Here is a 25,067-nt window from a genome sequence, read left to right on the forward strand (position 1 = left end):
TAGGCAGCAAGTAGTGGGCAGGGCCGGCTCCAGGCACCAGCTTACCAAGCAGGTGCTTGGGGCGGCCACTTCGGAGAGGGGCGGCATGTCCAGCTGTTCAGCAGCAATTCAGTGGACGGTCCCTCACTCCTGCTCGGAGCGAAGGACCTTCCGCCAAATTGCCGCCGCCGATCACGATCGCGGCTTTTTTTTTTGGCTGCTTGGGGCGGCCAAAACCCTGGAGCCGGCCCTGGTAGTGGGAGAGAGAGGTCATATGAGGCACAGGAACACCTGTTCTTACAGATATGTATGTGAGAGGTCCTGAGAGATTCATGAGTTCGGGGAGAGGTAGTGGGAGGGAAACTGAGCTACCCCTCATTTCTGTTTCTGCTCCACCTCATGAGGTTATCAGTCTGAATATTTTCACATAAAGCAGGTGTTCCATCCTCTACACTTTCATCTGCAGGATCTGAATGGTCTCCTGTAAAGTCAGCAGAACCAGACCCCTCTCTGCTAACTGAATGCAAAAGCTGGCATACTCCTACAACCTTGGGCATAGCCTTGTTGGCCTTTGTTCGTTTTTTTAGTTCTTGGGGACTCCTGGACATAGATCCTTGCTGCATTGGTCTTTGGCTTTCTAGAATATCCTGTTTCCATATGATTGTTCTCATCCAATGCCAAGTACATACCCAGCTCCAGTTATGAACCAGACACCATCTTGCTCTGATTTTGCTTATCTATTATGCGTCTGACGAAGTAGGTATTCACCCACGAAAGCTTATGCTCCAATACATCTGTTAGTCTTAAAGGTGCCACAGGACTCTCCGTTGCTTTTTACAGATCCAGACTAACACGGCTATCCCTCTGATACTATTATTTTCTGTCACAGTGGAATTAACACCAGCTTCACCACACCAGACATGCACTATATAATCTTCCAAATCATGTCTTCTGGGATGGAGAAGTTTAGCTTGTTCAGCACTTTCCTGTTGAGATGGTCCCAGCTGGAGAGTTTCTGTTGCACTGAATTATCTGGGATGTTTGTGCATTTCTGCCATTTCTGCATCTAGCTCTCTGTTGCTGAAGTCCTGAGTGATATTCTTCTTGGGTCAGGATAGAATGGTGGCTTCCTGTTTGCCATTAGCACTGCAGCATAGGGCAGCCAATCAGGCCCAAGACAGACTTGTTTACCCCACCCCCCCCGGCCTTGGGGGGATAGCCATCTTACCCCATGCTCTGCTGGCAGCTGTATAGTTTTCATAGAACTTAGCACCATGGCAACTGTGATCCAGCAGTTGCCTTATTAGCAGTGGATATGCTCATACCATCCAAGCAAAACTTCTTCTCTATGGGACCCTGTGCATACATAAAAACCCCAGTGCCATCTGAAAGGGCTTTCTGATGCACAGTTTCTGCCCTTGTTCATCACAAATGGGTAAGGCCTCTCACCCATGGAATTAGGAGGCAGTCCAGTGTTGTTACTGGAGGCTTCAGGGCTAAGCCCCACCCTTCAACTCAGACCACCAGAATTTCTACCTCTTGTGATGGCACAAGTTGGTGGTTCAATTCTTCCCAGCCCTTTTGTTTTATAACTTTAATTGTGAAATTGTTTTCATTCCATAGTGACTTCAACTTCTAGCTCCTCTCTCACTCCTGAGGTAAGGAATCACTGGTGCATTGAGACTCTAACCCTCTGGTTCCTCTGGTGTAAGCCAGACTCCCTCATCCCTCACCCTCCTGAAGCAGCAAAGAAACCCTGCAAGAATCCAGCCAAGTCCAAGAAGAGCTATAGGCAGCTATTCAGTAGCCTCAGAGGGGGGGTATGCTCTGCTCCCACAAACCACCAATGCTTGCTTTGCCAGGGATAGGGTGACCAGATGTCCCGATTTTCTAGGGACAGTCCCAATTTGGAGCGCTTCTTCTTATATAGGCACCTATTACCCCACCACCACCTGTCCCGATTTTTTACACTTGCTATCTGGTCACCCTATCCAGGGAACGGGCTTGAGAGGACAAGCTCTGCCCTGCAGTGGTAGGCCACAGACTATCGCACTGCCAGGGTACAGAGCTTTGAGGCAGATGTTTGTGCCAAGGCCTTGACCCCAGCCTGAAGCTGCAACCCCATCATGCAAAGGGTTCACCAAGAGCGGGAGGATCCCAATGGAGAGAGAAACTCCTCACAGCAAGCTCAGAGTTACCAGAGTCTGGCGAGCTTCAGAGACTCTGGTTCCCAAAAAAGCAAAAGCAAGTGTTCCCTTTGTAAGGCAGCAGTTCATATGATTAATGAATAAATGTGAGACAAATCAGGCTTTCACACCTTTCTCCACTGCCTTCCCTCCCGGAGGGAGTGTGAGCTGGGGCTTTTATCCTCACACAGGCTCTCACAGTGCTCTGTCCTGCTCTCCGCCCCTCCCCCACCCTGCAGCATCTCTGGGCATGAGAGAAGCCTGTTATTCCTGTGAAGCCCTGTGTCAGGCTGCAGTGTAATGGGAATTGTGCCTGTCAGGCTTTTCAGCTGAAGGAAAGAGGGCTCCGAGTTTGAAAGGAGGGAAGAGGGTCTCTCCCCAAGCTGGCTCCACATGAAAGTGTCTGGAGGGCCTCAGGCAGTCTGTGCCCAGAACAGAGGCCCAGGAGTGTGCCACGAAGGTCTACCATCTGGGGATAGGGAGGTAAGTAGGAATCTCTTCCCATGTTCATGATGACTCCTGATTTACTGAGTAAAGCCCTGAGTGGTACTAAACCTCTCCCAAAGCACACACATGGGTGCTAGCATTGCTGGGGACCAGGCATGTGTCATTTCACGCTTCTGGGGCTATTTAGCAGGCTGTTCCCGCAACCAAAGTATTTCTACCTTTCACCCTTCTCAGCTGCATGGTCCCTAGGCCAGGATGAATAATACCTTCTGTAAACAGCCAAGGAAAGTACTGCACCAAACAAAACCCTGCATGACCCTCCCAGGACAGGAAACGAGTGGTTTTCAAGGAATTATTTAAAATATCTTGCCCTTCGAGCATTATTAGATACAGGGTTTCCCATACATGCCTCCTTTGAAGACATCATTAGATTGAAATGGGGACTTCTGGTTAAAACCAAATATTAAACTAAAATTTTACATAAAAACAAAAAAAAAGGAATTAGTTTTTGAGCTCTCACATTGGTACAGTAATCGCTCCACCCATGAAAGACATAGTCACACTTTCAGAAGGGGACTTCCTCCCAAAAGACCCATAAGAGCAAGGACACGCTACACAGAAATTTTAGTGGAGCACCTTGAAGATAAGGACAGAGACCTTGAACTTGAGTTGATATTCCATCATAAGGAGGGAAGCTATTTATTGCTATAAGGTCAAAAGCATGTTAAGTACTTTATAAACATACATACGGAAAGGTCCTTACTATTTAGCTGGTTCCTTCAATAGTGATATTACTAAATTGTTAATAGCTATTGTTCTACATGGAAGCACTGACAGATTTTGTATTCTTGTGATTCTACAGGTCAGATGTTCAATTCAGTGGTCCTTAAACACAATAATATTTTATTGATAACTGCACTTTGCACTGCTAGAATAGAGCGCCAAGAACTTGAGAATCCAGCCCTTAGTTTATAGGCTTATAAAGTCCAAGAGTCTAATGTCTGCATTAGACTTTGTTGCTTACATCATCCTTTGTCCAGTTTACACACAGTGTTAGATTTAATTTAATAAGCATATGGCTTCGCTTTCCGAAGCCAACGGGAATTGCAGGTAATCAGTGTCTCTGAAAATCAGGTCAGTATTGTCTAGAAATAAAATGAATTAAATTTCTCCTGATTCAGACATACCAGTAAGAATACCCTTTCAAATTCAGATTTCTCCCAGAGGATGCCTTTTTACCCTATCCTTTAAGGATTGCGCAGTTATTAATAAGTTGTGCCCTGGGTGTTTTGTAATTATTCTAGAGCAGCATCTCTAGCCTTGTCTACATTGAAGAAGTTTACAAAAACATTCCCACCAGTTCATCTGAAACCAATGTTAGAATCAGTGTGAGCCCTAGTGTAGACAAGGCTCCTTCTTAGCTAAACCTGTTGAAAAGAAGGCTTAACTAAGGCACGGTCTGCACAGAGATTTTGTACAGTTATAACTACGGGTGTCATTTTTTCTTACCAATGTAGTTACACTGGTATAACTCTAGTGTTTATGCAGTCATACCTGTATAAAGGTGTGGTATAAGCACCTTTATGTAACTGCATCTACACCAGATTAATTGTACTGCTTTAATTAATTATATATCAGTATAGTTAGAGTGGTACATTTTTTGTGCATAGACAGACCCTTACAGTGGTGAAATGTCACCAGTCTCATGAATGCTGGTGTTCTCACCAAACAGTGGTGGAAAGCTTTTGTAACTTTCCCCATTATAGATAATGGCCTCCATTCTTTACCTAGAATTCACATTTTTGTACTAAGAGTTAGAAAAATATCAGCTAAAATAAATTTATCTGAGTATTAAAATAATGCAAGCTGATCATACTAACCACAGTTACTCAACATGCATTTTTGGTTCCTATGTACCAGTATGTTCAGTTCTAGGGTGTTACCTTTTAAAATTATGTTAGCTGTGTACTTTTAATTATATGTTCATTCATCCACAAACAATAGGGGTAGATGGGGAAGGAAGTGCAACAATTACAGGATGTTTTACACAAAAAGAGTAGTAACAATTTTGATTTTGAAATACATTCCTAAGTACATTCTCACCTTTATTTGATCTGCAATTGTAAGCACAGTCCTATAATTTTGTTGCATGAGATTATTATCAACAAAAAATTTTGAAGATGAGAAAATGCACTGCTTCCAAAAAATTAGTAGGTCTGCTGTGAGAGTTGACTATATTTACTGAAAGGGAGTTTCTTTGCATGTTGACTATTGATTGTTACTTGTATTTGTCATTTTTCCCCAGCTCAAACCAAATTCAGGGGTAATGTGAGGGGGTGGGGGTGGGGGGGTTGTATGTGTAGTGGTTTTACACCAACTCCTCTTCTCAATTTGCATAGTTACAGTTTTTAGTGCGTGGGTGCATTTCTGATTATCAGTTCTAAGAATATCAAAAGGCATATCTGCCTGTGCCAGTTCTGGTGGCTTTTAAAGACTTCTCTGGAATTGTTTAAGTATGTACCCTTTCATTAGCAGACAATGAAGGCATGAATATATTGTGTAGGAAAGTGTAGGTAATTGAGGGAATGGAGGAAGCAAAAGTATATGAAATAAACTGCCAAACATTATTGAATTCCAGTGATATGAAAGGCACACAATTACTGCTTTGTTTAAAAGTGATATAAAATAGGAAAAAATCTTATTAAATTAATCTACAAAAGTAAACAATTGATAAAACAAGTACAAAAGAAGACATTGAATACAATCCTTTTCCAAAGCAAGCATGCAATGATCAGTACACTGTTCAAACATTCAGCACATTCACAGAATAATTTTTTTTTAAATGCACAAATGAAATGGAGAAGAAGAAAGCTGTCATGTAAAAATAAATGGGTAGGAAATTCAGATGCCATGTAAAATCACATGAGAGGCAGAATGGACTATTGAGAATCATTATCCTAATAATAGGTACTTTGTTGATTGCAGGTATTCAGAATTGAAAGATGAGCCCTATTGGTGAGCTTTAATAGGATACATATTACATAGTGCCAGTGCTGGGTTTACAGTGGTGCCATGGAGCCGGGCCCATGCTCAGAAGGGGCCCCGGCCTGCCCTGCTTGCACTGTGCCCTGACACCCCGCCAGCCTGCTGGCTCCCCACCCCGCCCACCACTTGCTCTTCTCGGCCTGCCCACTGGCCGGCCAACGGCTCCTCTCCATCCCTTGGCTCCACCCACCAGCTTCTCTCTGCCTCCTGGCTGGAGCCCAGTGCACCTCCGGCTCTGGGCAGTCTCTGCTTCCCACCACCTGTGGGGCCCCACCTGTCTCCCCAGAGCTGAGCCACTTGGGACTGGTGCAGAAGCCTGGCCAGTCTCAGCTAGTTGGGGGGGGGAACAGTGTGGGGGGCTTGGCTGGGCCCCTCCAGACAAGTGGGTCCTGAGGGACCAGCCCTGGCTGCACCAACCTCAGCCCGGCAGACACAGTCTCCTCCCAGAGAGCCAGTGAGTGTGACCGGGATGCAGGGCGTGGGGGAGTGGGTCTCTGGGGGTTGGGGGGATGCTGGCTGTGAGGGGATGGGGAAAATCTGTGTGTGTTGGGGCACTAGGGAGTGGGGGTTCTGTGTGGGGTGCTTGGCAGTTGTGGTGGGGCTGTGAGCAGGGGGTGCTGGGCAGGGGTGGTGGTGTGGGGGAGGCGCTGGGCATAGCAGGTCCGAGGGGGCTCTAGCTATAGGGAATTGGGCGGGGGGGGGTGTTCCGGTGTTGGGCAGGGGGGGTAGCCTGGCATGGCCCACTCCCAAGGGAAAGGGGCATGCTGGCAGCACAGGGCCGGGCGGGCCATTGTGCATCTGGCAACTGCCGGTTTATAAATAGTGCCCTCGCACTGGGCGGAGCAGGGCTGCCCCTACCATGCCCCTGGCCGGCCCCTCGCTCCGGGGACCAACCCCCTGATGCCATGCTCCATTGCCCACATGGGGGCTGTGGCAGGGTGCTGGTGGAGAAGCTCTTAATCAGCTCCTGCCACTCCAGCCCCAATCTAGGGGAATGGATTGGGGCTGAGTGAATAGCCCTGTGCCTGCCTGGTAACGGGCACCTGCCAGCCTCATTAGCCCAGAGCTATAAAGGCTGAGGGGAAGCCAGAGAAAGGGAAGTGGAGCGGAGCCCGAGCCCCAGCCCCCTAGTCTGTTTCTGGCCAGGCCTGTTGTAGGCAAAGTAGCTGTGAAGCCTGTATATAGTTGGGAACTGGTGGTGGGAAACCTTTTGAGAATAAAGGGCTCGGATGTTGCACCAGACTGAAGTGTCCCTGACTCATTGAAGAGGGAGGCCCAGGGGCTGAATGTCCAAGGGCATAGCATGAACCCTGTTACAGGGGCCCCCAAATAAGTTTGGCGCCAGGCCCACAATAGGTTAATCTGGCCCTGCACAGTGCATTTCTGTTCCCTAACACAGCACTTAGAATCAGGGTTCCTGTGCAAATATTCACATTTTTAAATGTTAGATTCACTGTCCATGGATATTTTTTAGCATTTGCTGTTTCCATGAACACTCCTGATAAATGAATTTGCTGTAATATTCATGGAACATAAATGCTAAACAGGCATAAAAAATACTGGAGTGAATTAATCTGAAACAAATGCAAAAGCATTTTTGCATAATTTTCTCTGCTTCATTTTATTTTATTGACAAATTAACACATTCCCATGTCTAGCATTATGTTCAATTTTTCCTCATTTCTAGTGTTGCACTGCAAATTTTTCCTAAATACTCAGTTTTTAAATTAAAAAATAAAACTCTACAAACCACAGAACGGGCTGTTAACTACTGACCAATCAATTTTTTTATTTTATTAAAGGTTTAAAAACAGTTTGTTCTTTCCATCAATTTTCTAGTTCCTCCCATCTTCTCCTCTCAAACTCCTTATTTTTCTTATGTGAATGTTTGCCACCTCATCCTCTTCCCTCCTTGCAGTCTCTTTTCCCCTGAATTACAACAGCTTGTTTGTTGACATTGTGAGCATAAAATTGGCAGAGCTGGTCTGTGATCCTTCTACTAGGAACAATATAAACAACTCCCATCTATGCAATGACGAATAAACTTAAAGTGCAGAAAACAGCTGTTTTGTTTGAGTTACCTAATAACAAGGGAAAACAAGAGAACACAGCTATCTCAAATATACTGGGCATCAGCTCTAAAATCCTTTGGATGCCTTCCACCCAGCTCCATTGTCATTAGGAAAGTACTTAAACTTTAAACCCCATTTACTCAACAAGTGCCTAATTACTGTTGAACTCCTCTGGGATGAACCTCTTATATGAGGTTTTCCAAACATGCTCGTGTCATAACTATAAAGGGAAGGGTAACAGCTCTCCTGTGTACAGTACGATAAAATCCCTCCTGGCCAGAGACTCCAAAATCCTTTTACCTGTAAAGGGTTAAGAAGCTCGGGTAACCTGGCTGACACCTGACCCAAAGGACCAATAAGGGGACAAGATACTTTCAAATCTTGGTGGGGGGGGGGGGAAAGGCTTTTGTTTGTGCTCTTTGTTTAGGGGTTGTTCGCTCTTGGGACTGAGAGGGACCAGACATCAATCCAGGTTCTCCACATCTTTCTAAACAAGTCTCTCATATTTCAAACTTGTAACAGCCAGGCAAGGCGTGTTAGTTGAGAAAACAAAGGAAAACTTGTAAATGTACCTTTTACTAGAGTGTTTATCTCTGTTTGCTGTATTTTGAACCTGAGGCTAGAGGGGAGTCCTCTGAGCTCTTTAAGTTTGATTACCCTGTAAAGTTATTTTCCATACTGATTTTACAGAGATGATTTTTACCTTTTTCTTTAATTAAAAGCCTTCTTTTTAAGAACCTGATTGATTTTTCCTTGTTTTAGATCCAAGGGGGTTGGATCTATATTCACCAGGAGTTGGTGGGAGAAAGAAGGGGGGATGGTTAATTTCTCCTTGTTTTAAGATCCAAGGGGGTTGGAACTGTATTCACCAGGAGTTGGTGGAAGGAAGGAGGGGGGATGGTTAATTTCTCCTTGTTTTAAGATCCAAGGGGTTTGGATCTGTATTCACCAGGGAATTGGTGAAAGGTTTCTCAAGGCTTCCCAGGGAAGGGAATTAGCTTTGGGAATGGTGGCAGCGGACCAGATCTAAGCTGGTAGTTAAGCTTAGAAGTTTTCATGCAGGCCCCCACATTTGTACCCTGAAGTTCAAAGTGGGGAAGCAGCCTTGACAGCTCGTTTGTGGTCCTTTAATTTTGGGAGGGACAAGTAGCTGCAGCCTTACGGTGGTCATAATGTATCTGAATGTTGTGGTCTGCTAAGTATGTTTAGCTCCTGTTTTGTTTCCCCTGTTTTTTCCTTTCTCTTGTTTCTATGGTAGTAGCACATTTTCACATCACAGTTATTCTAGGGACAAGAGCCTGTATGGAGGACAGTGAACCAGTAGGGAAATAAAGGGGACATGGAAAGGAAAAGGAAGAAAGTACATGAAAGGGTTTAAAAGCTTTTTTTTTTAAAATATATAGTCTCCTATTTGTTGAGATGGGCCGGGTGTTACATTTTTTCTTCTTACATGGAATTTTCTGCTGAAGGGAATAAGAAACTTTGCAACCTGAGTACAGGAGACAGAACACAGTAATTCTAAGATCCAGTAGGAATAGTAAAATGTGTTTATTCATAATATCATTACTGGGATTTACTATACAGCAATAATGACTGTGAGCTAATGGATCTGGTTACTATATGGTAAGTGAGAAATAATTATGGAGCGGTTATGCAAATCACACCAATAACTACTCAGAGGGCTGGGTTTTCCATATATGAGATCTGTCTGTAAAGTTATCTATTATCAATACCTATAGAGCAATTGATTGCTATGATGTTATATTGTATCACTGGGTTTAATCTCTAATCAAGATCTGTCTAGGGCTGTTGCAGAGGCAGGGCACTCAGTTTGAAATGAGGGTAACCCTTTGTGTTGCTTATCAGCAATTGCTCTTCCTGCCTCAGAGCTAGATTGTGCCACACTTAGGGTAGAGTATCACTCAGTGTGAGTAAAGGTGGCAGATTCAGGCCCTAAAGGAAGGGTAATAGTGGCCACAAAGGGAGTCCCATCCAAAACTGTGTGACTGTGTGTTGGCTATGATACACAGTCTAGATTAGGGATTATAGACCAGGAAAATGTGGGTTGATCTTCAAGTCTTTAGTTAGGATGTTTAAAATTCCATCCCTCCACAGACAAGAAAACCATATACAAAATATTTGACCAATAATAATATTCAGATTAACATGCTATTTGTTTTGGATATTGTTGTTTGGGATGTTTCTTGGTTTATGTATTAGCAGAGAGACAAAACTAAATGTATGCTTGAAGCAAATTATACTTGAAAAGTACACACCACAGTGATAGAACTCATATTTTGCAAATTAGCAAGCATTAATGCAAGCCTAGCAGCAGAAACACACTGGATTTAATGTATTAGCATGGATTTTTTCTTTTGTCAAACTGTAGATTCTAGGTTATCAGTGACTGTCATCACATTATTTCAACAATTGTATGTCATTTCTAGTAAAACAATGGAATTTAACAATTACCACCACTAGAAATCCTGGATGAATTTCCATATATGCATATGGTTGACATTATTTATTGCTGGCATAGCTTCTTGCAATCTCAGAACAATACATTTAAGAAAGATATATTTTATTAATCCAGCATACTTCATTCAAAATAACTAAGTTTAAATATCAGTGTTTCTACTGAAATATTTCTGGTGAATAAATAAATGTCCCTTGATGATTTATGCAACCTCTGACTACACAGTATATCAAATCTGGCTATATTAAAATTTCCTAACCGCATGATCATGGTATACAGGTCAGCCATTTGAATTTACTGATGAAAGTTTAAGCAAAACAAGTGTTTGTTGCTACTTAAGAACATAAGAATAGCCATACTGGGTCAGACCAAAGGTCCATGTAGCCCAGTATCCTGTCTTCCGCCAGTGGGCAATGCCAGGTGCCCCAGAGGGAATCAACAGAACAGGTAATCATCAAGTGATCCATCCCTTGTCGCCCATTCCAAGCTTCTGGCAAACAGAGGCTAGGGACACCATCCCTGCCCATCCTGGCTAATAGCCATTGACCATCCCTGCAGTGGCGTAGTCAGGTTCTAACATCAAGGGGAGTGAACACACAAAAAAGGAGCCACCCGACATATCAAATTACTAATTACATACTTTTAAATTTGTTATACATATTTATTTTGTACTTAAAATAAAAACACAAGAATGATCCAGCCACGGAAGGGTTTGCACAGCTGGCATTTTGCAGGAGAACATCCACAAACCCAGCAGCCAGATGCGGTGCCTTGCCTAGGAAGCCAGAAAGGGGGGGAAGAAAAAATAAAATAAAAACCCATCGGGTCTTCTTTGTCCCCCAATCTGAGCCACCCCTCCCTGTAGCCCATCACCTGCACAGCTCCCAGCCAGCCGGGCACCCAGGCACTGCCCAAGGCAAAGCACAGCCCGCCCGCGCCACGAGATGCGTACAGCGCTATTTCCAGGACAACACACACTCGTGGCTCCTGGAGAAAACTATCCTGGGGAAACAACACCGTTCAGTGCCCCAGGAGGTGGCCTGGGACTCCTGCACTCTGCAGGGGGACCGGGCTAAGGCAGGAGAAGGCGATGGAGGGGGGCCATTAGGAGCAGTTAACGTCAGTCCTCGCCCGGTCCTGAGCACTCAATCCCAATCAATTCCTCAACAATCTGCAACAGTGGCGAGCTGCCTCCATGAGCCTGCTGCTCCTCAGCCCCCTCTCTCCTCCCCCCCCCCCCCCGCTGCGCTGGGGAGCTATGCCTGCCGCCGGCCCTTTCCCTGCGCCAGCAGAGCCCACCCCTGCCTCAGCGGCGTGTGCCAAGTGGGACTCGGCTTAGCAAGCTGGGCAGCTGCAGGCGGGCGGGAGCCTCCTCATCATCATCATTGCCGGGGAGCCAAGCAACCTCCAGATGTGGGAGGGCGGTGCGGAGCCAAGAGCCAGTCGGTGGCCACACGCAAAACCCAGCTCCGGAGCCCAGTGCTGGCTGCACGGACGTTCTTTTGTCGGCGCTTTTTTGTCGTGTGTTATTTTGTCGCTCCACCCTTTAAAAAATTAAAAAGGCGCCACTTTTAGAGAATGTGCTCAGGGGGAGCAGCCGCTCCCCCTGCTCCCCCCCCAGCTACGCTACTGCATCCCTGCCCATCCTGGCTAATAGACACTACTTCTGTACTAGGCTGTTTACAATGGACTTTTCTTTAAAATATGACAACTGTTTTGCTGCAGTTGTGGTTTCAGACATGGTTACAACAGTATTGTCAACATCAAGAATCATGAGTCAGACCCTCAAAAATCATGAGATTAAAAAAAAATCAAATCAGGTGTTTTAGTCTGGCCTTTTTTTCTTTAACTTGCCAGTATTCGCTGCTAATGTGTGCATGATAATTTCAGGTTGAAACGTCAACCTATAATGCACATAAAATGCATGCCTCTCCTTGGCTGCTCAGCTGGAGATGCCCCCCTACCCCAAGATAGGGGAACTGCCATCTATTTCCTATTACTGTCTTGACCCAGCAGCATCTCTTCTCTGTCTCCTGCTGCCCTGGGACTTCTCCTCTACCTGGGGCCCAGAAGCACCACTTCCATGACTCCCCTGCCTCCTGCTGTTCCAGGACTTTCTCTCTGCTACAGAGCCATACATGAAGGCAGGACTCACGGGCAGGGCATGTCTGTGTCCTCAGCCATGCGGCTCTCGCATAATGCTCTGCCTAGCCGTGAAAATTGTGTATTGGAAGAACTCCAATTTTTGTGACAGCTCCTTCTGCAGACAACAATATCCTGTGACTCACAATCAATACTGCCTTCCTTTAGCTGCTCAGAGGCAATTGCTTTTTACGCACCATCCCCTACTATCTCTCTAGGTTGGGGGAGCTATAGATTGAAGGGAAATGGCAGCCATCTTGCTGGCTTCAGCCTAATTGACAGTAATAGGAGATGGTGGCCATTTTGAATAAGGGAAAATTCATGAGTTGGTTCATTTCATCTTGTTATCATGACACAGGTTAAAAAGCACCACAAAATCACTAGAGTCATAATAAAATCAGCAGGGTGGCCAATACTGTTCCATGTACCACAATAGATAGGGCAAATTTCTCTTTTGCAGGAATGCAAGATAGTTTTCCCTGCAGAGCAGTAACACATTTAAACCTTGATCCTGCAATCACATCAGCATGAGTGGATGATTGGGGCCTTAGGCAAGACCATCGTCAACAAATACTCACATAAGTGCAGTTGTGCACATACTTATGTATTTGCTTACTTAAGCCTTTAGGTGTACAGAAGCAATCACGTTTAAAAAATTGTGGGGGGTAGGGGTAGGAAGCGGTCAGTGGAGTACATTTTGGTTCAGAAGTTGAGGGGAGAACAAGGAGATGGCTCCACACATGAGCTTGATCTCCTCTTCCCAAAAGCTCCCACTGTTCTATATTTATATCAGATGCGTGTGTGCATGCCTATGCCTATATTTGCCTGGAGTGTACATGTGTATGTGTATAGTGCTGTGTCTCCCCCAGTGTTGTGTCCCCATCTCCTCCTTCTCTTTGTATCCATGGTGCCTTCCATGTGCTGCACCCCCATGTTTTATGCGCCTACTTGTCCCCGAGTATTCTGTCTTCCCTACTGTTCTGTGATCCCCAAATCCTCCCACTGTCCTCCCTTCCATGTTCTGTGACTCCACTACCTTTGAGTGCAGTCTCCCCCAAAAGGGTGTTCGTCCCCTTTCCAACAGTATTTTCCTCACTCCACACCTCCATTCGGCGTCTGGGAGGAGGGGAGGGAGCAGTGGGTGGGTGTTCTGTGCATCCTCACATGTGTTTTAGGCCTGTGGTGGAGGGTACTTTTCTTCTGTCTTCCTAGGAGGGTAGCCATCAGGAGGAAAGCTAGGCTCTTCCCAGTGGCTCCACCTGCTAGCTTAATCTGACAATGCCTTTCCTGCCTCTCCACCACAGTCTTAAAGTTAGAGTAGGGAGAACTATCCCTCCTGATTGAAAGTGGATAAGGGAAATGTCACTCCCTAGAAGTTGTGCCTGTGCCTTGATGATTTCAGTGTGTGATTGTTCTGTTTCATTGTATCCTCTGATTCACAACAAAGAGTAGATTTTATTATATCATAAAAGCTACCAAGATACTCATTGTGAAGCTAGATCTTTCCCTCTGTCTTGCAAAGGAAGGAGATGAAGAAGAGCCAAACCCTGGCCTGTGGGCAGCGGCCTGCAGAGAGCTCCTCCTACCAAAGACTGATGACTGGGGCATAGGAGGGGGTACACAAAGGACAGTGGGACCCGAGGGGGGTCCAGGGAGCCCCGCACACACACACACACACACACACACACTCATAAAATAAAAATACATTTTTGTTTGACACCAATCTATTATTTATATAGATCCATCCAAGTATAGTGTAATGATGTGCAAACACCACTCTACAAATATAATGTTTCCCATGTGGTAAATCATAATCTGTGGGTTGCCGCCATACTAGACTATATTAAATATTGGCATTTTTTATTGAAATAGTTTATATGAATTGCTCTCCATCTGAATGTATCAGATGTTGCCATCATTGGTAAAATTGAGTGAAACAAATTCCGAGATGGAGCAATAGCTGTAGCATTGGCGTTACAGAGTGTACAGATAAAAATAAAATAAGGATCTGCAGAGAGATTCCAAGGCTTCTTTCTTATATTTAGTGAGCACATTTTTGGAAGGCTCCCACTAATACTTCTCCAAGTTTTGTTTTCCTCTAATGACAATTTCTCTTCTTGATTCTGAACACATTTTATCGTTGATCTGGGGAATGTAACTTGTGCAATCATTTTTATCATTAATTTTAATCATGTTTATTGTAAAAAGGATCAGTTTTGCTGCAAACAAAATTCACTGTATTTGAAATATCAGGTGTGAGTCAACTTCTAAATTTTCAGTACCAGACAGGCATATCAACACGTAGTTATATTCATGCTAAAACAAGTTGTTATATTTTATTTTTATTAAAGTTCTGACAGTATGCTCAGATAGCAAGACAGTTCAGAAGACATTCTAAATTAGAAGGAAATACAAATAATGCTTCAATGTCTGTATGGCTGTGACATACCAGGATACAATCCAGACTAAAGAGTAGCTGTGTCACTCCTGCCCTGCAACGTGGGGTGCCTTACCAGCCCTTACTGAAGTAGCTCTCACTTGGACCATTCACAAACAGCCTTCCAGCCTGCAAACCACACACTACGTGTCTGTGTACAACTGCAGCCTGCTAGCCACACTTGGGTTTCATTTTGGCTCTCACCAGTCTGGGTTATACTGCAGGATGAACCCAACACATACCCCAGTCTTAGTTTTAGTTTTCCCCCAAAAATGTATATCCCGTACTGCCCAGCCCTCTCCTGGACAATACAAGTTATATTAAGTTTGTTATTTCTTTAATAGAAATAATATGCTATGCTTACAACTTGTCACCCCAAATAGAGTTTCTCAGACACATAAATTTAAACACACTGGATTAGATAAAACAAGTTTATTAATTACGAAGAGAGAGATTTTAATTGAGTACAAGTAATGAAGCATAAAAGTCAGAAAGAGTTACAAGAAAAATACAACTGATGCCTAACTTAACTTTGCTTTGAATTTAACATAATTTATTTTCTAACCACCTGCTTTCAGCAGTCTTACTGGCCAAAGTTCTTAGGTCAGGACCCCTTCTCCAAGAGTCCAACAAATGCTTCCTTCGTTGCTTCAGGCTCAGTGAACATGATGGGCAGTGTGTGTGTATGTATGGGAGAGCCTTGGGGTGTTTGTCCCTCCTTTTTATAGTTTTAGTCTCCCTCTTGAATAATATTTCCAGCTAAGTACTAGGTGGAAAAAGTCTATGTAGAAGGATGTTCCCTGGTGTTTTTTTCTCATCTGTTTGAGTTTCCTTTTTTCCCTTCCTGCTTGATGACTCTGTTTACTGCTTAAATGTAAATTAAGCAGAGCACATATTCCTTTGTTTAAAACAGACCTGTTTTTCAACCTCAGTTTGGAACATGTGGTAATAACACCTGTGACAGACCCAAACCTCCCAATTGACCTGGACTGTGGGTTCTTCCAGAGGGGAAGGTCTCTGGGCTGTTCCTCTACCACCAAGGTAGAGGAGGAACTTTGTCACACTGGTGTGAGCAGTGGGATCTTGGGAGGGTGGTTTTAAAAAACAACAACAACAACAAAACAAACAAACAAACAAAAAGGGAGAAGGTTTATTTTTTTTCACCACAATGGATGATGTAGTGCGGGCACTAATACAAGCTACAGCGGCCCAGCAGGAGGCTACCCGTGTCCAGGCAGCCGCCCAACAGGAGGCAGAGCGGCTGCAGCAAGAGACTAATCGCCTGCTGATGGACCAGGCTGCTCAAGACCGAGCTATGTTGCAGGAACTGGTAAACCAGGTAAAATCCCTTACAGAGCTGAATCACGGCCATGATGGGACGTGGCTCATACGGGCCAGCCATTGGCTGCAGAAAATGACACGGGAGGATGATGTAGAGGCATACCTTCTGGCCTTTGAGAGGACAGCCCTACAAGAGGCCTGGCCTCGAGATCAGTGGTCTGGCATCCTTGCCCCATTCCTGTGTGGGGAGGCCCAGAAGGCCTACCATGATCTGCCTGAAGAGGCTGTGGCAGACTACCCCCAGCTGAAAGCAGAGATCCTGGCCAGATCTGGGGTAACGACAGCAGTGTGGGCCCAGCAGTATCACGGTTGGAGGTACCAGGAAGACAAAACCCCGCGGTCCCAATTGTATGACCTCATCCATCTCGCACGAAAGTGGTTGCAAACAGAGTCCCGGAGTCCGGAAGAGATACTAGCGGTTCTGGTCATCGACCGATACATGAGGGGACTACCACCAGACCTTCGTGCCTGGGTAAGCCAGAACAAACCCTCCACCTATGATGAGGACGTCGCCCTGAGAGGCGAAGGACAGCGAGGGAGCTGACCTGACCAGTTAAGGAAGAGGCACCCCAGGTTAAACTAGCAGCACCAAGCCCTAAAGTTCGGGTGACTGGGCCACTAGGAGGGCCCAGGTGGAAAAAGAGAGAGGCTGAAGGCCCATCAGAGGCCACAAAGAGTCGGAGCACTGAGGGAGAAGAGGATCGTGATGTTAGACTGCCCAAACCAAGAGACCGGGGAACGCCTAGGGCTCCATACAGATGTTATGCCTGCGGGGAGTGGGGACACATAGCTGCACCGTGTCCCAATGCTGAGGAGCCTATGCAGTGTAACTTGGGGAACTGGGCAGATCCATGCTCCCTAATCCACCTTGTGGGGGTCTCACTAACCCCACATATGTATACAAGACCAGTGAAACTAAATGGGGTAGGGACCACGGCCCTGGATGATTCGGGGAGTGCTATCACGCTTATCTCAGGGAAGCTCATGAAGCGTAGTCAGCTGCTGTAGGCTAAATGTGTGGGGATAACATGTGTCCATGGGACAGTTAGTTACTACCCCACCATCCCAGTAAAAATCGAGATCCAAGGGAACACTACTGAGGTAGCAGCAGGTGTAGTCCCTAAACTTCCATACCCGGTGCTCATAGGGAGGGACTTCCCAGGGTTTGGAAACTTACTCCCAGTAGGGGGATTGGAGAAAGATGGGGACCCTAAAATTGGTGAGGCATCCACAGCAGACTGTCAACCCCCAATCTTCTCTGAAATATCCCCAGATTTGTTCTCTACTCCCAGACAGGGTAGAAAGACAAAAAGGGAAAGAAGGGCAGCTAAGGCATTGGGAACCCGAATACTGACCCAAAGCCAGAGGGTCGCTCTTGTAGGTAGGCGGACTCACGCAGCTGAAAAGGAGGCCACGCAGGAGGGAGAAGCACCTGAGTCTGACCCCCACCCTAATGCTTCTGAACCAGTAGAGGCAACAGAGACTGGGCCCCTAGATCTTGGGCAGATTAGCCCCAGGAGAGGAAATTTTGGACGGGACCAGGCAGAAGACCCAAGGTATGACAACATTAGGAAGGAGGTGACTGAAATAGATGGGGTCCCCGTGGAAGGGAAAACCCAGGGACCAAGACCCTACTTCATAATGAAGAAGGATCTCTTATACCGGGTTGCACCAGTACAGGGGCAGAAGGTACAGCAGATCCTAGTACCTCAAAAACACCAGAACGCTGTATTAAGTCTTGCTCATAGTCATCTTTTTGGGGGGCATTTGGGGGTAGAGAAGACCCTGGCATGAGTCCTACGACGGTTCTTCTGGCCCGGAGTACATGAAGAAGTGCAGAGGTAGTGTGCCTCCTGCCCGGAGTGTCAGCTGCACAGTCCCCGTCCCCACTTGAGGGCACCTTTAGTACCCCTTCCCATCATAGAGGTCCCCTTCGAGCGAATTGCCATGGACCTAGTGGGACCCCTGGAGAAGACGGCTTGGGGCCACCAATATATACTTGTTGTTTTGGACTATGCTACTCTCTACCCAGAAGCCGTCCCCCTGTGGAACACGGCCACTAAAACTATAGCCAAAGAGCTGGTGGGGATCTTTGCCTGAATGGGGCTACCGAAGGAGATATTAACCGACCAAGGAACCCCATTTATGTCGAAGGTAATGAAGGACCTCTGTACGCTGCTCCATATACATACCCTGAGAACTTCGGTCTACCATCCGCAGACTGATGGGTTGGTAGAAAGGTTTAACTGAACCCTCAAGGCTATGATAAGGAAGGTGGTAAGTCGGGACGGGAAGGATTGGGACACCCTACTACCCTACCTTATGTTTGCTATCCGGGAGGTACCTCAGGCCTCAACTGGGTTTTCTCCCTTCGAGTTATTATACGGGTGTCACCCCCGTGGCATACTAGATATCGCCAAAGAGATCTGGGAAGAGGAACCCAATGAGGGGAGAAATATAATAGAGCATGTAATGCAGATGCGAGACCGGATAGCCCGGGTTACCCCTATTGTACGGGAACATTTGGAGAAGGCACAGGAGGCCCAGCAAACCCATTACAATTGCCAGGCAAAAATGCGACAGTTCCAACCAGGGGATCGGGTTATAGTGTTGGTACCCACGGCAGAAAGCAAGCTTCTGGCCCAATGGCAGGGGCCCTATGAGGTGGTTGAACCCGTGGGGGAAGTAACCTACAAGGTGCGGCAGCCAGGATGCAGAAAACAAGAACAGATTTATCACGTTAACCTTCTGAAACCCTGGCATGCACAAGAGGCATGCACAACAGTCCAGAAAGACCTAACCCAGGAAAACAAGTCTTCCAAACAGGTGAGAGTGTCTCCCGATTTATCACCAGAATGAGATGATCTTCCGGAACCAAGATGTGTTCTCGACAAAACCGGGTTGAACGACCGAGACATATCACCACATCGTCACGAACCCTGGGGCCAGAGTAACAATGAGGCCCTATCGGGTGCCAGCGGCAAAAAGGGAGGAAATAAAAGCAGAAGTAAAAAAAATGCTGGAGTTGGGGATCATCGAAGAATCCCACAGTCAGTGGTCCAGCCCAGTCGTGCTGGTGCCCAAACCTGATGGCACCACAAGATTTTGCAACGACTTCCGGCGACTAAACGAAGTATCCCAGTTCGACGCGTACCCCATACCTTGCATAGATGAGCTAGTGGACTGTCTGGGTAATGCCCGGTACTTGACTACCCTAGACTTGACAAAGGGGTACTGGCAGATTCCCCTTGCAGAAGACACAAAGGAAAAGACTGCGTTCTCTACACCAGAGGGTCTTTTTCAATATACTGTCCTCCCTTTTGGACTACATGGGGGCCCAGCTACCTTCCAGTGCCTCATGGACAAGCTATTACGCCCGCATAACAGTTATGCTGCTGCCTACTTGGACGATGTGGTCATTCATACCCCAGACTGGGAAACCCACCTGGAGAAAGTGGAGGCAGTCCTCGATACCTTCAGGCGAGCTGGCCTTACAGCAAACCCTGCCAAGTGCACTGTAGGGTTTACGGAGGCCAAATACCTTGGCTACATTGTGGGAAAAGGTTTGGTAAAACCCAAAGTGAACAAGTTAGAGGCCATCCAAAATTGGCCCCGACCAAGTCGCAAGAAACAAGTCCGGGCGTTCCTAGGTGTGGTGGGGTATTACCGACGATTTATCCCCCCCTTTGCCACAAGGGCAAGCCCCCTGACAGACCTAGTGAAAGCCTGTGGACCTGATCTGGTGAGATGGTCTGACGCAGCAGAGGAAGCATTCACAGACCTACGGACTGCCCTCTGCAGTAACCCCGTACTGATAGCCCCTGATTTCACCAAGGAGTTTATCCTGCAGACGGATGCATCGGAAGTAGGGTTGGGGGCCGTTCTATCACAGATGGTCGGGGAGGAGGAACACCCAATTCTATACCTCAGTCAGAAACTCCTTCCAAGGGAACAAAAATATGCAATGGTGGAGAGAGAATGGCTCGCTGTAAAATGGGCCATGGAAACATTGCGCTACTACCTGCTCGGGCGCAGATTTGTCCTCGTGACTGACCATGCCCCTCTTCAATGGATGCAGCGGAACAAGGAGAAGAACACAAGGGTGAGCAGATGGTTCTTATCCCTCCAACCTTTCCAGTTCCGTTTGCAACACAGAGCAGGGAGCCGTCATGGCAACGCCGATGGCTTGTCACGTGTGCACTGTCTGGCGTCCCAAGCTGCCCAACCCCTTGGCGTTGAGCAGGGGGGAGGGATATGTGACAGAGCCAGACCAGTGGGGTACAGGAGTCTGGTAGAGGGCAAATATACTGGTCACTGGATGAGTAGTTTTCTGTTCCCTGAGTGACCAGAGCAGGGGCTGCACTAGAGTAATCAGGAACCTGCTAGAACCAGTTAAGGCAGGCAGGCTAATTAGGACACCTGGAGCCAATTAAGAAGAAGCTGCTAGAATCAATTAAGGCAGGCTAATCAGGGCACCTGGGTTTTAAAAGGAGCTCACTTCAGTTTGTGGTGCGAGTGTGAGGGGCTGGGAGCAAGAGGTGCAAGGAGCTGAGAGGGTGAGGGTGTGCTGCTGGAGGACTGAGGAGCACAAGCATTATCAGACACCAGGAGGAAGGTCCTGTGGTGAGAATAAGGAAGGTGTTTGGAAGAGGCCCTGGGGAAGTAGCCCAGGGAGTTGTAGCTGTCATGCAGCTGTTACAGGAGGCACTATAGACAGCTGCAGTCCACAGGGCCCTGGGCTGGAACCCAGAGTAGAGGGCGGGCCTGGGTTCCCCCCAAACCTCCCAATTGACCTGGACTGTGGGTTCTTCCAGAGGGGAAGGTCTCTGGACTGTTCCCCAACCCACATGGTGAATCTCTGAGGCAACAAAAATCCGCCAATAAGCGCAGGACCCACCAAGATAGAGGAGGAACTTTGTCACACACCATACAGTGGAATCTTATAACTTCACATACAATGTTGCCACACACATTTTATCAGGATGATCCTGATCAGCAAATGATGAGTTTTCAAATGATACCTTACAAGCCATACTCTGTACAAAGATTATTAAAATAATGTGTAGCATATGAATACAGGGTAAATTCTGTCACAATAGCACCCAGCAGAATGGTGCCCAAAACCTGACTGAGGCCTCTGGGTACTACTTATACATAGCATAAGTATCTTGATAATATGCAGAAATGCAGACAATAGTTTTCCCTTCTTGCCTATAGTTTTGCTCATAAGCAGCAGTTGCATTAAGTTTGCAGGATATTTGGAAATACATACTAATTGTTTCTTTCTAAACATTGGCAGCTATTAAAACTCATATGCAAAAATCTTCATTTGAAGACAGTTAGGATAATTACGCATATAACATACCTGATGCAAATTAACAAAAGCAAGGAAATGAAAAGTTAAGCCACCTAACAGTATATATGCTTTACTTTTCCATTCACAAGCATACACCTTCCAGTTACCACTACTATATAACATAGACCATGGACTGCAACCTTAGCACTGCCCTCTTTCCCCCTGAAATGTCCTTTCCTGCAACATAATTTCCAGTTGCATTGTTTCATTATGGTGGTGATGGTGGTATTGGGAACTTACCTATAGGTAGTTTGCTTCATTGACAGGAAGGCTCAGGTTGGGCACTGTAGAAGAAGAGACAGTTGGGAACTGCTTTACTGAATAAAGAGGATCTGTCAAGCACCTTGGGCCCAGTGTGATTAATGAACACCACAGTGATATCTGCATGATAGAGGAAAATAATATGGAGGTGTTTGACAAAGCTCAAAAGTAGTCTAGTTTAGTAAAACACACCTCCAACCCCCTGAAACTCTGAATTGCCTGTATCATTTTGAATGGGCCACCTTGTCTTACCATACAGCAGTTCATAGCTAACATGTTGGCATATAAGCAACATAGCAATAGGTAAACAAGTATGTTTGAAGTCTTTATGGAAAACCCTTTCACTGCTTTTTTTCAGGCATACAGAGCCAAGATTGACATTTCTAGCAATCAATCCTAGTTTGGTATAACAAGAAAACACTCAGATTTCATCTAGTCCTGTATTTCTTCTTCTTCCCTATGACCTTCTCATATCCTATTATATATCTGTCTAAAATAATTGTAGGTGGGTATGTTATTTTAGACACCAAGAGACCTCAATCTGTGTTTTATTACTCCTCAAAAATTTGGCTCTAAAACAGTCTCTTGTCAGAGTGCTTAGAGTGGTTAGAAGCAGCAGGGGACGAGGCTGGTGAGGCTGCCTGAGGGAGAGGGAGGCTGTCAGCGAGGACTCTGAGGAGCCGAAAGTGGCCCCCTAGTTGAGCTGCCAGAAAAGCGCTCCTGCCCTGCAGCCACTCCTTGCTCCGGTGTGGGTAAGATCGCAGCTACAACTCATGAGCTGAGTGCCTCAAGGCTGCTCCTGGTGGCAGTGTGAGCACTGCTGGGGCTTCGGACACAAGTGCAGCAACCTGTCGGCACCCAGCCTGCACCTACTGCTCTGCGCCTGGCCCCTGTGGGCCCTGCAGCCCAGGTAGTCTGTGGCTCCTGCCTTGCTGCCACTGCTGCTTCAACCCCACTGTATCTGGGCTTTGGAGGTGCTGAGGAAGATAGAAAGGAGCATAAACTCTGGAAAGTCAAGTATAAAAATATAATTAGACAGGCCAAAAAAGAATTTGAAGAGCAACTCTCAAAGGACACATAACTAACAGTAATTTTTTTAAGTACATCAGATGCATTCCACCTGCCAAACAATCAGTGGGGTCACTGGATGGTCACAGTACTAAAGGAATACTCAAGGAACACAAGGCAATTGTGGAGAAGCTAATTAATTATTTGCCTCAGTCTTTGCTGCAGAGTGTGTGAGGGAGATTCCCACACCTGAGACATTCTTTGTAGGAGACAAGTCTGCGGAACTGTTCCAGATTGAGGTGTCAGTAGAGGAAGTTTTGGAACAAATTGATAAATTAAACAGTCATAAGTCACCAGGACCAGATGGTATTCACCCAAGTGTTCTGAATGAACTCAAATATGAAATCTCAGAACTAACTGGTATGTAACCTATCACTTAAATTAGCTTCTGTATCAGATGACTGGCAAATAACTAATGTAAAGCCAAAGTTCTTCCAGTGATTGCTCATGTGCATTCCACAATAGGTGTGCGTGCTTGCCACATGCACTGGTGCCGGAAGTTTTTCCCTTAGCAGTACCCGTAGGGGAGCGCCCCTAGTGACCCCTGGAGTGGCGCCACCATGGCGTGGTATAAGGGGCGCTGCACGCTCCCCGCACCCTCAGTTCCTTCTTGCCGCCAGTGAAGGTGCTTCAGAACTGCTCTGCTCCAGCTCTGCTGTAGCTTTCCCTCTTTGGACACTGTTAGTTTGTAGTTAGTAGTGCCTATAGTTAAAAAAACAAAAACAAAAAAAAGTAGTTTTAGTTAGAATTAGTTAAGTGCATGCTCTGTGCCCCAGGCTTTAAGTCGTGCAACACTTGCAAACAGCCTGTGCCTGCGAGTGATCGGCACGCGGACTGTTTACGCTGTCTGGGGGAAACCCATCTTAGCGACTGCTGCAAGATTTGCAGATCCTTCAAACCTCACACCAAGAAGGAGCAGGACATTCGGCTCCGAGCCATTTTGATGGAGTCGGCCCTGACCCCAACACTGCTGCACCGCTCTGAGTCAGCACCAAGCACCGCGGCATCGGTGTGCAGTGACCCAACAGTGCCCTCCAGCAGTTGGCATCGCTCCCTGTCCACGGGACACTCTAAAATAGCGAAGAAGAGGTCTTCTTCGCCAAGGCACCAGAGCAAGACTGGAGGAGAGACTAGACCTGTGTTGGGCAGCTCTCGGTCCCCATCAGCCTCCACGGCCTCCGACTCAAGTTGAGCGGAGTAGCCCAGCCCACTCCGAGCCGACCTCCCCGGACGCCAGTGGCCACATTCGGGTGCCCTCCATGCTGGAGGCCCTGCAGGCAGCTCGAGACGTCATGTCTCTCCCGGTACCGATAGCACCACCATTGTCAGCTCCCTGGTCCAGAGGCAAGCCACCGCTCGGACCCCCAAAGTCGCCGCCTGGATGGTACTGCTCACGGTTGAAGGAAGGTTCCCAACGCCGTTTCCCGTTCAGTGACTGCAGTCCACGCTGTTCCCCGTCAACCCCAACCAGGTTGTCTGGCTGAGTACCGACCGGCAGGGGTTCCAGGCACCGCTACGCTTTGAGGGAATGTAGACCTTGAGAAGAGAGAGTGCCCCGCTGAGACTAACACAGACGGAACAGGAGGTCATTATCTCCGAGAAGCTACCATAGCCCCTCACGGTATGGACATCGATGCTGTTCCCGCTCTTCGTCTTGCTCGAGGTCTCTGCTGCGGCACCACCCCTGCAGCCCCAGGGTCGATCGCCAGCACCCTGCCGTCGCGGGTCTGCCCATTGGAGCCATTCGTGGAGCAGCCACTACAGACGGTGCTCCCGCTCCTCCATGCCGGGATCACAGTCTCGCGTTCGGCACCACTCCCGATGTCACCACTCGTCCCAGTCCCGGGATAGCGGTCGATCATATGCCAGCCCAGCCTCCCTTCAGAATCGTCAGTCGATGGGCCAGGGTAGTCAGGCTGGACAGCCCGCTCCGCCAGTGCCACATCAGGTGCAGTGGCACCAGGCTCCCTGGCCAGCGCCATGGTACCAATGGGCCCCGTGGGCCCCGACGCAGCCTCCGGTGGTGGTTTGCTTGGTGGCCGAAGCCTTGGAAAGACCATTGGCCTCTCTCTCTCAGCCTCCTAGAAAAGAGTCAGTGGAGCGCTCATTCCCAGTCCTGCACTCAGAAGGGGACCAAGTGGTGGGACCTGCGGTACTGGTGGGGATGCAGAGTACTGCACCCTCATCCTCATCCTCCCTGGATGAGGCGATCATGGACCCTCCTCCACCCATCCCACAAGAGGACACGAAAGCTCAC

At 47.1% G+C, this 25,067-nt stretch overlaps 1 pseudogene; it reads right to left on the reverse strand.

Moving 5' to 3' along the window:
* Window positions 1-376: 376 nt before the first annotated feature.
* Window positions 377-24,792, reverse strand: LOC135878034 (sperm flagellar protein 1-like; annotated as a pseudogene).
* Window positions 24,793-25,067: the final 275 nt, after the last annotated feature.

This window comes from Emys orbicularis, chromosome 1, assembly GCF_028017835.1.
Source record: "Emys orbicularis isolate rEmyOrb1 chromosome 1, rEmyOrb1.hap1, whole genome shotgun sequence".
Lineage (NCBI taxonomy): Eukaryota > Metazoa > Chordata > Testudines > Emydidae > Emys > Emys orbicularis.